Source organism: Stegodyphus dumicola, chromosome 7, assembly GCF_044657685.1.
Source record: "Stegodyphus dumicola isolate Sdum_Otavi_A_Nest chromosome 7, ASM4465768v1".
NCBI classification, from domain to species: domain Eukaryota; kingdom Metazoa; phylum Arthropoda; class Arachnida; order Araneae; family Eresidae; genus Stegodyphus; species Stegodyphus dumicola.
Window position 1 is genome coordinate 31,738,311 of NC_140774.1, and position 15,931 is coordinate 31,754,241.

The following is a 15,931-nucleotide window of genomic DNA, read 5'->3' on the forward strand; positions in this document are numbered from 1 at the left end:
ACGTAATTGGAGGATTACCATAGACAAAGGAGGACGTGGCGCAAAACTGATTAACCATAATGTTAGGGGTATGGTGCCCACGTACTCAATTACCTGTATCTGTACTAACTATATATGCAGTTACCACAGCCCCCTCACGTGAGCATAAATGCGGCGCAGCACAACGCAATTTGCATAGCCATGTCTATCCCTAATTCAACGGCACTTCAGGATATTTGCAATAGAACTAAAGGAAATTTCGTTATTGTCTGAGGAGTACTCAGCGAAGTGTCTCTGAACGCTTTAGAAAAGGATTCTTGAAACTGGAAACTTACAGTTATTTATGAAACGTTATGATCTTTTAACCTCTTGCCAATCTATATACATAGGTAAGCGAGGTAATGTTTCGGTGCAAAAATTCTATAGCGAATTTTCACTGAATAAACACAAATTAGGGTCGCTACAACACGTTTTTGCCCTTTTTACAATAATGTCTACTTATTTGTCTGTGTGTCTGTACGTGCTTGGCGATTCTTCATTCACGATAGCTGTTATATGAAGCATCCGAAAACTTCTATTTTCCGTATTTCAGCATTCGTATAAAATGTATGGTAACTTTACCGCTCGGTTGGTGGTGGATCTGTATTTCAGATTAGTAGACATCTTATTAAATATATGCATTTCGTATTCGCCGCGGAAATATGACGTCATAAAACTTTACGATTTAAACTTGAGCCGCCGTATTAGGGATTATCTGCTGCCATCATAAAAACAGAAGTGTCAAATGTATGAAGGGCAAATGCTTCTCATACCTACGATGCTGAAATGCTTGCATGTTCAATTCTACGGTTCTTTACAGCCCTCAGTTTCTGAGATATGTCTGAGATTCCTGTACTGGTCGACTAACGCTACTGAAACGTCCTGATATCAAATTCTGCCTGGCTGCTGTCCACAGCATTTGGCAGAACGCAACGAGGTGGATTTTATAACCCTTGTTGCCGAGTTTCCAAGTGCAAGAACATCTGTTTCTGACAGAATTCAACAGACGACGAATGCATTTATGTTTGAGAGCAGCGAGATTCTTACGCCTATTAGCCCTTTGCTAAGATGCTTAAGAACTCTCTTTGCTATGTTATGGATTCTCTGAAGTGGTAAACCTTTTCCTCCTTCATTCTTCTTACAGGGAAAATTACACTCCTCCACATTTCAGTCGACTGTTTCCTACTATGAACTGCAAATTTTCGAACTCCAGTTCCTATTATGTACTGGAGTTCGTAAAATGATTCGCAAGAGTTCTGCAACTGAATACAAAGTGATTAAAAGCTCTTTACAACCAACTGAACAAACATTTTTTCACTAGTAGTGCAATTTGATCATATGGAATTTTTTTCACCAGCCGTGGAAAAGTGGCTTGGTTATCTGAGTGGGGCAAAGCATACAAAGACCATCTGATAAGAGGAAATGATGCATTCGTGGAGGATTTCCTGATGGAAACTGACTCGTATTCACGTTGCATATGAGGAAAACTTTTACTTTACTCCAGCAAAAGAATAGCTGGTCCACTTGGGGATGGTGCTTATCAGCCTGTTCATGTCCTGCAGTGATTCCGATTTCGTACCTAAGTCCGGAGGCGTGTATGGTGGGGGTTATCTTAATAATTAATAATTTAATTCTTCATTTTATTTTTTATAACATACCTAACAGATTTAAATTAAAAGATATTTAATTTATATTGCTCCAATTGTAGTTTTATGGACGTTTTCAACGTTATTGTAATTCATAGAAGATATTCCTAACGCCTTATGGTTACGTAACTGCTACTGAATCATTTGGTCATATATTTTTTTAACCTGGTTATTTCGTCAATGACAAATAGTTTTCTCTATGAAGCAATTTTTTATGAACACTCATAAAAATTTAACTTTCGTTTGTCTTTATCAAAATGTATCTTATGACCATAACTGTTTTAAGGGAAAAGTCAGTCTATCTCATGTGATTCATTTTTTAAACTGTAATCATGGGTGTTCGCCCAGTCGTTCAAAACATGTCAAGATCTTGTACTGTAATAACATGTCAAGATCTGTAAAATCTTATACAATACACAAATAATAACAGGAAACTCTATTTAATGAAATATGCATTTAGAAAAAGAAGAATTCATGAATAATTAATACTTATCGCGTACTCAGTATTATTAATGTCTAAAATTGATGTTGTAAAAGAAAAAATTAAACGCTCCATTTCCGTTTAAATTACTAATAAATATTTGTAGGCAGTGGCCATGGCATCTTAGTGATATGTTTTCACTTCTGATCCTATTGATACAGTATAATCTTTCTTTATAAATATGTCTTAATCAATATTTTCAAAAAAAGCGATGCGATGTGCTTTCATGAAATAAGCTGAGAAACAATTTATCTTCGATAAGTGATGATGTGACAAAACACAAAGATAACAGATGAAACACGACGAACCAAATGAATGAACTATGTAATTTTACCTACAGCTTTTGTTCCTTTAATTGCGCAACAATATCTCCACTTCAGTTGCGATTGTAATATTCTAAGAATATCATTAAGTTATTAAAATGTAACACATATAATATTAACTTATAATATTAAAATGTAACACGTATAATATTAAAAGATAACATATAATATTAATGTATAACATAATAACATATGTTATAATAACAGTCCTGTCCATTATATATAAGCTGAAACTTCTGCTGTTTACAGAGAATGAATATATAAACATAACTTATTATCAATCCATAATTACATTTATTTAACAGTTTACTTAACTTCAAGAGCAGTGGTAAAGTTAGACTCTACCAAAGATAAAAGTGTTACATTTCTTACAGTGTAGCCACTGCTTGTTTTCAGTTCGCTGAGTTTGTTAATCAAAAATGCTTTAAAGTTTTATAAGATATGAAATAAATAATAAGGAAAATATGTAATGTCTTTCTGTGACAATACTGAATATTTTTAGCTAGCTAGGTCATGAAATAAATGCATTTTTATTATTTAAATCAATCCGATTCAAAAGTGAGAAACGAATATGCTTGAGAAATAAATCTATTGCTTTCGAATAGCTTAGTTTGTTAATCCACAACAGACCAAATAAGTTTGAAAGAAAAGCATCTCACATTTTGCCGAATGGGAGTTGACTTGAATGAAAAATGAATGACGCATTTACAGTGATTCGATACAAAATCTCTGGATTTTCAGAGAAGCTACAAATTCTGAAGATAATGTCATGCAAGGAGGAAAAAACGTTCCTGAAATTTCATTTAATGTATTCCTGACATAGCTAAGATAGACATAAAGAAATGTGTTGTAACTCTCAAAAACGAGGAGCCTTTGTCACGAACTTCATTTCAGCAAATTTTTAATCATAGATTATCACCAGTATGAGATTCGAGATTAGATATCGTTATAGAAATTTGTAAATTTGAGTTTTAAATTGCATTCTTGTCTTTTAAAAGACTAAATGTATGCAGTAAGAAATAATACTTAAAAATTTATTATATATATTTTAATTAAAAAACATACTTTTGGTTATGACAGATTATGATGATGAATGTGCATTATGTTTCCACTGTCTTTAAAGATTATATATAACTACACATATAATACACTTCTAATAAAACTTTGTAATAATATGATATGCATTTATAATTATGCATATCGTAAAATTCAGAGTTCTGAGGGTTCAGATTCTGAGTGCGTTTACTATTACTTAAATACATAATTTATAAATAGATTATTATATATAATAATAATAATAAAGTATTAAAATTAATCCTATTATATATTATTATTATTTACGTGTTCCGCCTAAGGTACTACATGGAAGGAAGAGATGCCTTCGTGGAGGACTTTCTAAGGCAAACTGGCTCGTATGTGGCGACCTAAGGTGACGCTTTGAAAAAGACGGGTAATTTGACATGCATATTCAGAAAGCCTACAAAATCTTGTGCTTGGCGACTTTTACTATATCGCCTTTGCTATTTGTATGTCAACGTGGTATACCGAAGAGTGTGCGTTAATCAAGAAGGAAACGCGGCTTAGAGGTACGGAGCGTGGGAGAAAGTTCTCAGATTTTAAGATCGTGTGTTCTATTCCTGCTCGTCGCTTTTGCGGACAACTTTATCTTCAATTTATTTAATGACTTTGTCCTTGTTGGTCTTTTCGCTTTTGGGTGCGGTGTTAAAAACTCAACACCTTTATTTTCTCTATTTTTGTTAATGCTAATTTTTCTTATCTTTATTTCTTATTTTTATTGTACTCTTTACAGTAGCACGATTACAATCCAAGATCCCGAAAAGCGTTAGAATAGACATTGCGCATAATGGAATAAAATATAATTTTAATTATACTTAACTCATAATTTAAGTAAAGAGAATAGGTATTCGACGACCTTAAATGTTTATTGAATGTCTGCATTTGATTTATTTTTTTAATATTCCTTTACTTGTATAAATTAATGCACTATGGAAATTTACACAATAGACTGTTCCTAACAGAAACGACGAAAAAGTACATATGCTATTTCCATGTTAACACTTTTTCTTGCAAAACAATTATCGTACTTTTAACAGTTTAAATTCATTCTTTAACCAAATACAAATAAACTGTTAATAAGATCAGTAGGTTATTTAAAATATATGCCACGCAATTCCTTTTGGCTTTCAATCATAAAATAAAAAAATTATCGAATAAAATAAACGCCGTTTCTCCTCGCTTTACTGAAAGCCCACATGGTATGTTTGAGGTTAATTACCAAGCCTACAAGGCGATAACTCGCCATTCCAAATATGACCGCCAAAGCAGATATTTCATTCAATGAGAGCAAACCGTAGGCTTTGTGAATATGCACTGAGCATCATCCCTCTAACATTGCCACATCCACAGATTTCCAAAATTCTCTAGAACCATGGATATTTGCGTTTAAAGAGGATTCACTGCACATCCTAAGAACACATTTGTTGCATTTTAATAATTCTTATTCCTCTCCCCCTCCCTTAGAATAGTGGAACAACAGTTGTATAATTTAAAAGGACGTGAAACTGAAAAAATGAGCGCTATATAAAAATTCGTAACTAGATTGAGATATATGCGTATTTTAAACAGGCCTAAAGTTCATGATAAATTACCTAAAAGAAATCTTTAGTAAATACTAAAAATCGAAAGCTAAGCCAAGTCACCGCAGTATGGGCCATCTCGTCTGAACCTTTTAATTGACGGAAGCTGGTGTATGATATATCGTAAAATGACTTTTCGAGAGTCAGATAAAAACGGTAAATCAGCGGGGGAAGGCAGTGGACGGTATTATTTTGAGCTAAGGATGAATCGGGAAAGGACGAAACGACATTAAGCCTTCAACATAACACCGGCTGACTATTTTTATATACATATCTCAGTGCCATATTTTGATTTGATATTTGGTGCCATTTCAACAGTAAATTTCAGGAAACTTAAATGTGTTAAAAATTATTCCAAGTAAATGTGTTCTGCTTAATCACTAACAAACATTATTGCCGGTTGAGAGTAAGCGTTTAAAGGCACACTAGACATAACAATGTCCTCCGAGGGAACAACTACCTGCAAATCAATCAACGCCCGCCAGGCGGTTTCAGTTCGGATAGGGAAATGCTAAAATTCTAAGCATCTTTCTACCAAATACTTTCTGAGTAGACTATAGTAGAAGATATCAAACAGAGTTAATAGACTCTATTTTCAGATGAGTAAAAAGGAAATATCACTTACCTCAGCGAGGAATGTTACATTCGGTATCCTCTTTTTAACAGTGTTGAGAGATCCTGCTTCACTTTCAAAATGATGCAAATACTGATACTTTGATGAGTCACTTACTACTAGAGAAAATCCCAGTTAAGAAATACCTTGTCAGCAAAGAGTTAAATTATCTGATTCAACGATCAGCCAATAGCTAAACTGATTATAAAAAGATGCGCGCATTGATAGAGTTGCGGCAAAAGTGCAATGAACTGGTCCCCCTCCCCTCTCTAGGCCAAATAACTGTTTTTAGATAATCAGCAATTTATAATTCAGTTTCCGGGTTCTCTGCCTGCTACAGGACTAAATGCAAATAAAATCGTGAGAATTTTAAAATGTTTTAGTTTCATATTTCAAAAGAAGTTTAAAATCTTCCTGGATTTGAAAACAATTAAAAATTCAGTGGAAGATTCAGATCATAATGATCAGTCAGTTTTAGAAATACCAAACGTGTAAAAAGGGAATATCTTTGAATACTTACGAATTCTTTTTTTATTTTATTAATAGCCAGAATAACTTAATTTATGCATTTATTTCTTAACGTACTTCAGACAAAAACAGTATTTAAAATTAATATTACTCATCCCATTTCTTTTCTTAATAAAATAAAATGAAATTCTTAATTTGGCTAAGATAGTGTACTTTATGATGGAACTATTTTACAATATTTTTTTTAAATATATTGAGAACAAAAGAGGAAATTTTCTAGTTTCAGATCTACGAGTTTAAGTCTATGCATGGTAATCTTTCATATTCCAGATCCGATATGGGTTTGTTAACAAAGCATTCTGAAGAATTAAATGCGATGGATATGGGCGTTCTTACAATTTTACTGTATTTTTTCTATTAAATCGTTATCGCTTTTGATCCGATTGAACTACCAAAAGAAACATATATCAGCACGAATAAAATTTACATCGATAATTTTTTCTTTTAAAATTTTTCTGTCTTCTTCTAACTGTACTCATTTTTTGATTTAGTCGAATCATTGATTCGATTGAATTGGACGATGAATAAATGTAAACAGATAAAAGATTCTTCGCGTTGTGCTGGAAGTGTTGGAAGCAATTTCGATTTCTTTAAAAATGAGAAAACTTTTGCATAGAATTTTATTGAAAATGAAAACATTCTTACTGTGATCGCACAGCGATGAGCGCACGTTAAACGATCGGTGGGCGTCATGGTGTTCGCGGGCATACGGTTGGTAACTTCTGGTCTAGATTGTCTGTGCTTGGAGCCCCAGCATGGTTGAAGCTCTGGTATTTTGGAAAAGTCCCCTTGCATTGAAGATATAAGGTTTTATGAGTCAATTTATGAGGCAATAATGTTCTCGAAAGTACTGATCTAGGAAGAAGATCCTGAAACTGTTAGTTAATTAGAGGTTGCCTGTTCCGAAGCCGTCGTATTTTTTATATTTTACACGCACACACACACATATTAATTCAAAATAAGGTAATTAAAAGTAAATTAAAAAGCCTAAAACTTGCGCTAAAGCTGTTGTGAATTATTGGTATATATATATATATATATGTCATAATAAAAGCAAAGGAAAAGACGGAACACTGTAGATCGGTGATCTAAAGAACTTGGCAGTCGAGGCAGTTTTAATTCCATTTTTATTTTCAACTGATATTTGTGGCCACAATCACTTTGCACTCTAGTCGTGCCTTTCCAAAAAAGATTTACATTTTTGATATTGTTAAGAAGGAAAGCAAACCAGCGAAATTACATCTTAGCAGAGTAGAGGGCAAAAGCTGAAGTGCGTAGTTATGAAAGATGGAAGCACGCGAAGAGAAAAGTTTTGGTTTACAATTCGGTAATTGGTCGTCAAGAGGCATCTGGTATTAACGGTTACGTAAGATCGCATGATTAATTTGAATGACGCAATGCAGATAAGTTATTACGATTTTAGAATAGAGAGGAAGAATTAATGTTCATAGTTATATTATAATTCTGATTCATATAATTTTATCTTACATATATGTGTGTGTGTGTGTGTGTAGGGTTTACTTTCAAAATTCACACGGAGAGCACGGATATTGCATTATTAAATGCTTTTATTTTACTAATAAGAAATAGATAAAAGTAATAAAAGGTAAGTTAAGTAAAATTTAATGTTGCAGGTGATGGTTATATTCGGTTCACAGTAATGTGTGCATGTAACAATATTCACAAGAATAGAGTAAAGTTAAATTAAATTTAAGTAATTCTGTTGTGACATTGCTGCAAGGAATGAAATTTGAATTTAAGAAATATTCTCTATTCGTATAAAATTAATATAAATTTAAAATTTAATTGTAATTGCAAAAATAAAAAATAAAATAAAATAAATTATTGCTGCGAATAAGCCTCCGCTTTAATTAGAGTATTTCAATTTCTTTTTCTAAAAATAGTAATTGCTTATAATAAATCTTTCTGACTGCGGCATTTACAGATTAATCCATGTCGAATGGCTTTTACATAACGCTAGTGGCATTTTGTGAACTGAAACTTAACCAATCAATAACAATTTTAGAAAGGTATTTATTAGTCGATTAAATGATAAAGAAATCAAAACTTACTCTCTTTGAATTAAGATTCGTTCTGAATGCTCACTTTTTGCTCCTGGACTAAGCTAACGTGCTGCTTCGTCTCATTTCAAATTATAATCGATACTGATGTAGTTCTTCTGGAATACGCGTGCCTTTAGAGTCCAATTATTTCGGTTGGTTTATAGAAATATTTTTATCAACGAACAGAAATTTAAATCGGCAGGACCGCAACTTTTTAATTCTGCATCTACAACATATCATCATAACTTCAAGTGTTTCTATAGAAGACGCTTTCATAACGGTGCCTCAGCATCGCACCTTTATGCCAGTCGACTGCTGTTTGAAAAGATAGAAATCTCCATAATGGGGGTCGCGGCGGAAGACATCATGCACAACACGAAGATGAGTTTCTCGCCTGAAACTAATCTTCGGCCCTCTTATGCCAATCTGGCGTTTTTTCAAAAAGTTGAGAACACCCTTATGCAAGTCCGATTTTTGTTTCAATTGCTAATCATTTATCAAGCATGGGACAAATAAATCTTCGGCACCTTTAAGAAAAACGCTAGATTCTTATCAAATTGGCCCAACCTTAAAAAAAAAAAAAAATGGATTATCATAAAGGTGACCGAATCTTTATGTTAGGTTATTTAATTACGACAAAGCCTCGAGGGCTATCTGCCTAAGGGGAGGGACGCCTTCGTGGAGGACTTTCTAAGGGGAACTGGCTCGTATACACGTTACACATGGGGAAAAACACGAAAGCACCCATGCAGCCGTTCCGTTCGCGGGATTTGAACCTCGGACCGAACTACCAGTGTTTAGCGACTTTACCGCTCGGCCGTTGGTGGGCCTCGCATCCTTATGAAAAACGCTGGACTGTGGGTGTACAAGCTTTCGTCAAACAGAATAATTTGTCAGGCTATTCTCGGAAAAGGACTAGAGTATTTTAGTAAATTAAATATTTTCATCGAAATGACAAACTGCTATACACGAAAGGAGTAATGTAATTGTTTTTTAAATCTGAAATGAATATAGACCGTAAATTCAGTAAAAATGTCTTATACTAAATCTTCAGTTTTTTATAGAATATTCAATTTTTTTATATAATTTATTTAATAATTTAAATATTCTGTCCGAATTTCTTTCGTCTATCAATGCACGTAAGTCGATTACAAATATAGAAAAGCACTTTTGCTGTTAATAATGAAATGTTTCGAATCCCCCTCCCCATTTACTATTTTTTTTTCTGTAGTGTTTCCAAATTTTTTAGCATCATGATCTAGGTGCTCACTAGAAAAAGGTTTTTTAATAGAAATTCTCAACAAAAAGTTACTCCTTTTGGAAGAGAAAGAAGGAATCCAGAAGAGAATAATAATATAAAGGACTAATAATAAGTATATATGAATAACTACCAAAAAGCAATTAAATCCATTAACAATTATAAATAAATATTCGTAACTCTGGAACAAAACACAAAATGTTCAACTATCTGTTCACTCCTCAGCGAAATTATTTCATGACTCAAGCTATGTTTTGGAAACTACTGATATGGTTTATTCAGCGTTTGAAATCCGTGTTTCCAAAGAGCAGGGCCGCCTCTTTCTGTAAAGGAACACGAATTCGTACCTTTATGAGAAACGCTGGCTTGGCATAAGGATGCTGAAGATCAGTTTCAAGCGAGAAACTGAAATTAACTTAAATTTCGAAATTAACTTCAACGTCATGTGCAGAAGCGACTGCAATTTTACCTCAAATCTGATTAAACTTCAAGAAAATGCACGCTCCACAAAAAAAGAAATGAAGACTAGGAAAATTAAGATTTTACATGTGCTGCCATCTATTGGGTATTATGTGAATTAAAATAAGCATTTTACTGCATAAATAACATTCTATTTACATGCCATTATGAGGTAGTCACGAAAGTTGGAAATTAAGATCTATAATTATTTGTACGTACGAAAAAACAGAATTACGAACAAGTAAACAATGAATTAGCATTTAAAATTATACAAAATCGACCTTAGATTAACGTTCGTTTTATATGAAAACTCTATGCGTTTAGAAGAGATTAGTCTGGGGACGCTCGCGTGTGAATGTAATTTCCTGTAATGGTAAAATATCTATTATTAAATAATAAAGAATCTGTATGTATGTGTATGTATTTTCATCGCAATGTCTAAAATGTGGTGGCACGTAAATCCACCAAATTTTGAACACTCGTAATCCTCTACCCAAACACCGAATGTGCACTTCAAAGCCCTATTTTTGAATTTCTAATTTCTTTTGTACTGATTAGATCTTTTGCGAAAACGCAATGAAGTTTTGATTAGCAAAATCAGTGATTTAAAATGAATGTGCTGTACTCGGCAAAGCCTAAGATATTTATGTTTCACATTTAATTAGAAAATCCTGCGATTTAAGAGAAGCGTTAACAAAGAGTTTCAAATTTAATCAACGAACTCGGCGATTGAAAAGAAATCTATTAATACCTCCAGAAAGAAAATGTCTTCCACTCGCCACTGTGCTACCATTCCGCAAAGCGTAACATATTTAATTTTAGCGTTATGACGAAGAAAAAGAACTAGATGTTGCAGGATGCATGGTGGTCGGGTGCATGGATGCCGGTTTGCCTGAACATGTCCGACAATCAACGGTCAGTCAGTGTCAGGCATGTTTGGCGTCTGATGGTGCAAACTTCGAGCATCTGTTGTAATATTCAAGCTGTCGTACACCTTTTGTATTCATGCCCAATAAATGTTTCAAATTAATCACTCTCTCTCTTGTTTCCTTTCCCATCTTTTACCTCTGCTACTACTTACCCCTGACATTTTCGGGCATGGGTTCCAATGTAATTCTTAATTCTTATGATATGCCCTACCTTCCCCAGAAGTTTGTCGCAACATTTACGGGACATCCTGTATAAATTTTTTTTTACCCAAGCTGACTTAAGCAAGTTTTCTTTTTTAGGTCACCTACATCATTTCTACGTCTTAAAATGTTTATAGTTTTTCCCAACTTGATTTCAAAGATTTCGACATACCTTCATTATCCCTATTTATACGTGTTTCGCTTACTTGAAAATTTGAACCTAATTTTGTTGAGTTCTGAAAATTTCCTTATACGGTATAATTCACTTTATTTATACATTATTTCTTTTTTTAAATGAGAAATCTGTTTTAAAAAATATTTTTCAATTTCATTATTCACTTCCCATATTTTATACCTTCATTATAGTAATTTGCGTTAAAACACCTTAATAAGAACAAGAACTCTAGCTAACATTTGTTAAATCATTTCTGGAGTAGTTTTCAAGAAAGTTTACAATAGATAGTAAAGCAATTCTTTAAGTGTAATTTTTTCCTATTCTTACTCTTCCATTCTACCTTCCTAATATAAAATATTCTAAAGCTGTATTATATAAGTCTTATAGAATTGGCCCATTCAAACTTTTTGTACTGCTGTCAAAATATATTTAAGGTATTAGCTCTATAAGATCATGATAAAACCAAAGTATTTGAGTTACTGCCTATCTCCGATTGCATAATCTTACTATATTAATTTTCGATGTAATCTGAAACCATTCATTTTTGCGAATTTCGAAATTTGTGCTTTTTCTTTTCTGAAATCTAATTTATATCTTATAAGTAGATTTCTGCACGAAGTTGCTTCCAATTTATCTGAAGAAAAGGCCAAAGCAAGGTACTGTGAATCAAAAGTCTCTTTAATCTTGTCAAAGTTTTATTTTGTGTAATTTGATTTAAATGTCATAACTGGTTTAAGCCGAGCTTTGTTGCTAGGTAAACAGACCTAAAAGCTGCTTTACGGGTTTTGACGTAAAGTTCAGTTGGCGTAGGATTTCAGATTTAGGCCGACTTGGTATAAGAGTCGACCAATCAGAGAGAACGCAGAACGGGAAAAACAGAGAAACCTGAACGGGAAAAACAGAGCGGAAAACTGTAGACACAAATTCACGCATGCGCAAATTTAGCTTCTCTAATTGGCTACGCCTTACACTAAGGTGAACAGATTTTAACATTGGTAAAGCGGGAAAAATTTAGTCTATATGGAGCAACACAAATTTTCATAGAATGCAAAAATAGTATTGTAATATATATATTTTTAATTCCAACATAAGTACAATTTACAAATATAGTACATTAAGAAATTACGTATAGTATTATTTTATACTTTGGCATATTTCTCATTTGAGTGAATTCTTTTAGTAGATTGCTGTCATTTTTTTGTTGAATAACTTTTGGACAACTTGTGATGTACAAGATCTGAAGATTGTGATTATTAGCATGAAAAGACATAAATCCTTCGGCTAATGCTAATTTCTTTTTTTTTTTTTTTTTCGTCTCCATAAATTTTTTTCCGAAAGAATTCCTGCGTTTTGGAGGAAGATGCAGTAGTATTTAAATATCTTTTATGTTTCTGTGTCCCTGAGCGCTTTGAAATATCATTCTTCCAGCCTGGCGAAATAGAAAATTCACCATTACATTTCTCACATTTTACCATGTGATCGCTTTTTTTTTTTTTAAACAAAAGTAAATTCACTTCTTATATCATCTTTGAATTTGCATCTTCTGTTCTTACTCATTATGTTAAAAATCTAAAGAAGTAATTTATTATAAATTTATAAATTATATTATAAACTTTTATCTATATATACGTATATTGCTTAAAAACACAGTAAGTAGGTACATAATTACATGAACATATTTTATTGTTAGTTTCAAAATTAAATTAATTTGTTTGCTATAAAGTAACTATATTTTAAAAATGATTTAAATTTTAATCCTATAATTCTTTCTAAATAATAACAGTATTAACTTTTATTTACTTTCCTCTGAATTTGCCGTAACGTAAGTAAGCGTCACTTTCAAGACCGACGCTAGACCTTTTGCTGCCACTATGAAATATAAATAATAAGAGTACTGTCTGCAAGAAAATTTATGTGTTTGTGAAATAAATAAATAAATTATGTACCTAAATTAGCTGAATAGCTGATTCGTTGACATCACTTTTTTAACTAACACTAGCACGCAGTACGATGTGTATTGTCTGAGAGACAGTTACAAAATGTTCTCGTCATTGCCAATGGCAAAAAATGCCATTAAGTCCAAACAACGGTGGTTGAATTCTAACAACTGATCAACAATGCGAACTTTGATAAGCAGTTGTCGATAATCAGTTGTCAACAATTATTTGTTATTATTAAAATTTAACATTATAAAATTAACAAAAAGAATATAAGACACATATCTGGAGAAGTAGCCACATGGCCGTCGAAAACCGTATTCTTCCGCCGTTCCCTAGCTTATCGTGCATTCTTTCCAAAAATCGAGACTTTTCTAAAAGTCGCGGGACAAATTATTAAAAATCGGGACTGTCCCGCCAAAAGCGGGACGTCTAGTCACCTTACCTTATACACTTTCTCATAGGTGCGAACGGAACCTCGGCCTTTTTATGCTTTATGACTAAGCCTCTTTGTCATTTACACCACCTTCTGAACAGAGCTTCAGACTAAAACTTCAAAAATGCTGCAGTGATTATTAAGTGTAAAGCAGAGTGTATTAGGCGGATTTAGGAATAAAATCTAGTGTTGCTCACTCAAAAATGGAAGGCTCATAATGACAGTCACCACGGTGCCACTAGACTTCAATACAAACATTGTAGAGTTATAAGCAGAATAGATATTCGTCTGAAATGACAACGTTGTGATGACTTGCCATTTTTCAAATGGCCTTCAAGTTTTTCGATCTTAAACCGAATTGGGTTTTCCCTTTGAGGTTATGTAAGCGACTCTACTGTCAGCGACATTAGAGAGGTTTCAGAATAGCATTACAGCTGGTTTAGTTGCAATCAAAGAGGAAATATTTCAATGAGTATGGAAAGAATTGGAGTGCCGCTTTGCCGTGTATCAAGAGCAGTACAGATGGAACATCTCTATAGTAGTAAGATTAAAATTTTAAAGTATTTTTCTACATGCTAAGCAGAAGTCATTATTTTACTTGCAATACTTTATGAAACACAGCTTTTGCAATCCAAATGAATCATTTATTATAATTTTATACGTAAGGAGCACTTTTACGTTTAATACGTTAAGCGTATAAAAATATTTTTCATGACTTTTGAGTGGAACGAAAAGCCTTTGAAAGAGTACAGGAATTTGTTTTCGGAATTTACAAACTGAAATCAGTTGAAGAAGATTAGAATGAAAGAATATAATAGCAAGCTCTTTCTAGATAGCATTTTCAGCTTCATTTGAAAACTCTGAGCTAAGAATTAAATTTTTCCAGTCATTTAATTTTCACTAGTTATTACGCGTTTTTATTTTGCTTTGTCCATTTCGTAACAGTCAGATATAACACAGTTTCAGGTGCTTTACCCAAAGCAAGATGATTAGAAAATCTAATAATCTAATGATCTAGAAAATCTAATGATTAAAAAACTATTATAATCTGTTGAATCACTGAAAACAGGTAACTATGAAACATTATAATGATATTTGAAAATATGTTTTTCCACAAAAACTGCTTTTTGTGTGTGTGTGGAAATTCAAGAATTTAATTGTGCTGATTCCTCAATGATTAAAAAACTATTATAATCTGCTGAATCACTGAAAACAGGTAACTATGAAACATTATAATGATATTTGAAAATATGTTTTTCCACAAAAACTGCTTTTTGTGTGTGTGTGGAAATTCAAGAATTTAATTGTGCTGACTCCTCAGTTTCCAAATAGTTATCTTATATTTTAATTTCCTCAAATGTAAACGATTCCTCAGCGATTCTGAAAATATTTCTTAACATCCTTTTTGTACAACCAGTTTAGTTTTTCATTATTTTGCATACGTTTTAACAATTATGTTAATATCATATGGCAAAACAAAACTTTTACCATTTTATAAGTTTCTATAAGTTTGTTAAAAATTTAACATCCACACCATTGCAATATGAAGAAGTAAAATGTTTAATTATTCTATAGAATAGAGCACATTTTTTGCATTTAATGTGATATTTATAAAATATAATAATTTAGATAATGATTAAGAAACATATTTATCCTAAAATTCTCATAAATTACGATAATTCACTGATTGTTTTGAATTGCCGACCACATTTACCATATACCATTGCTGGAAGATTTCTCTCATCATTAAACAGGGTGGCAATTGAGTAATCTCATCAGTAGGCTCTTTCAGTGTAAATAGATGCTCCGTTTTCCGATTGCTTACAACGCAGTATCTTAATAAGCAGGTGTTTTCTTTACATATATTATGAAGAAATCATGAATAGTTATGTGCAGAGTGATTCGGGTGAAAAAGAGATCTTGGAAAAGATAGAAGGATGACTTTTCGGAAATTTAGTTTTCACCTAATAGAGCCTAAACTTCAATACAAGAAAAAATAAATGAGTCGTCTTAACAGCATTTTACTTTTGAAGCTAAGCCTACTGCAAGAAGCTGCTGCTGCAGAAATTGGTAAGTGAAGTATTGACTTATATCCTAATGGATTTATAGTGTTCAAAAATTCAAGTGAAATTCATAACAAAAAGGACGGAGATTGGTAAAGTGAATTGGCATAGTATATATATAAATATATGACAAGTCGCGTTTAG

The 15,931-nt window shown here is 32.7% G+C and overlaps 2 protein-coding genes across 2 annotated transcripts in view; one reads left to right on the forward strand and one right to left on the reverse strand.

Annotated features, from left to right (window-relative positions):
• The window catches only part of LOC118203321 (sialin-like), a 98,612-nt gene extending 92,843 nt beyond the window's left edge, over positions 1-5,769 (reverse strand). Inside the window, exon 1 of the mRNA XM_085820054.1 lies at positions 5,751-5,769. The gene's annotated coding sequence lies outside the window, so the exon portion shown is untranslated. The remainder of the gene's footprint in view (positions 1-5,750) is intronic.
• Positions 1-15,931, forward strand: part of LOC118195734 (sialin-like) — a 158,878-nt gene that overhangs the window by 79,639 nt on the left and 63,308 nt on the right. The gene's annotated exons all lie outside the window — the stretch shown is intronic.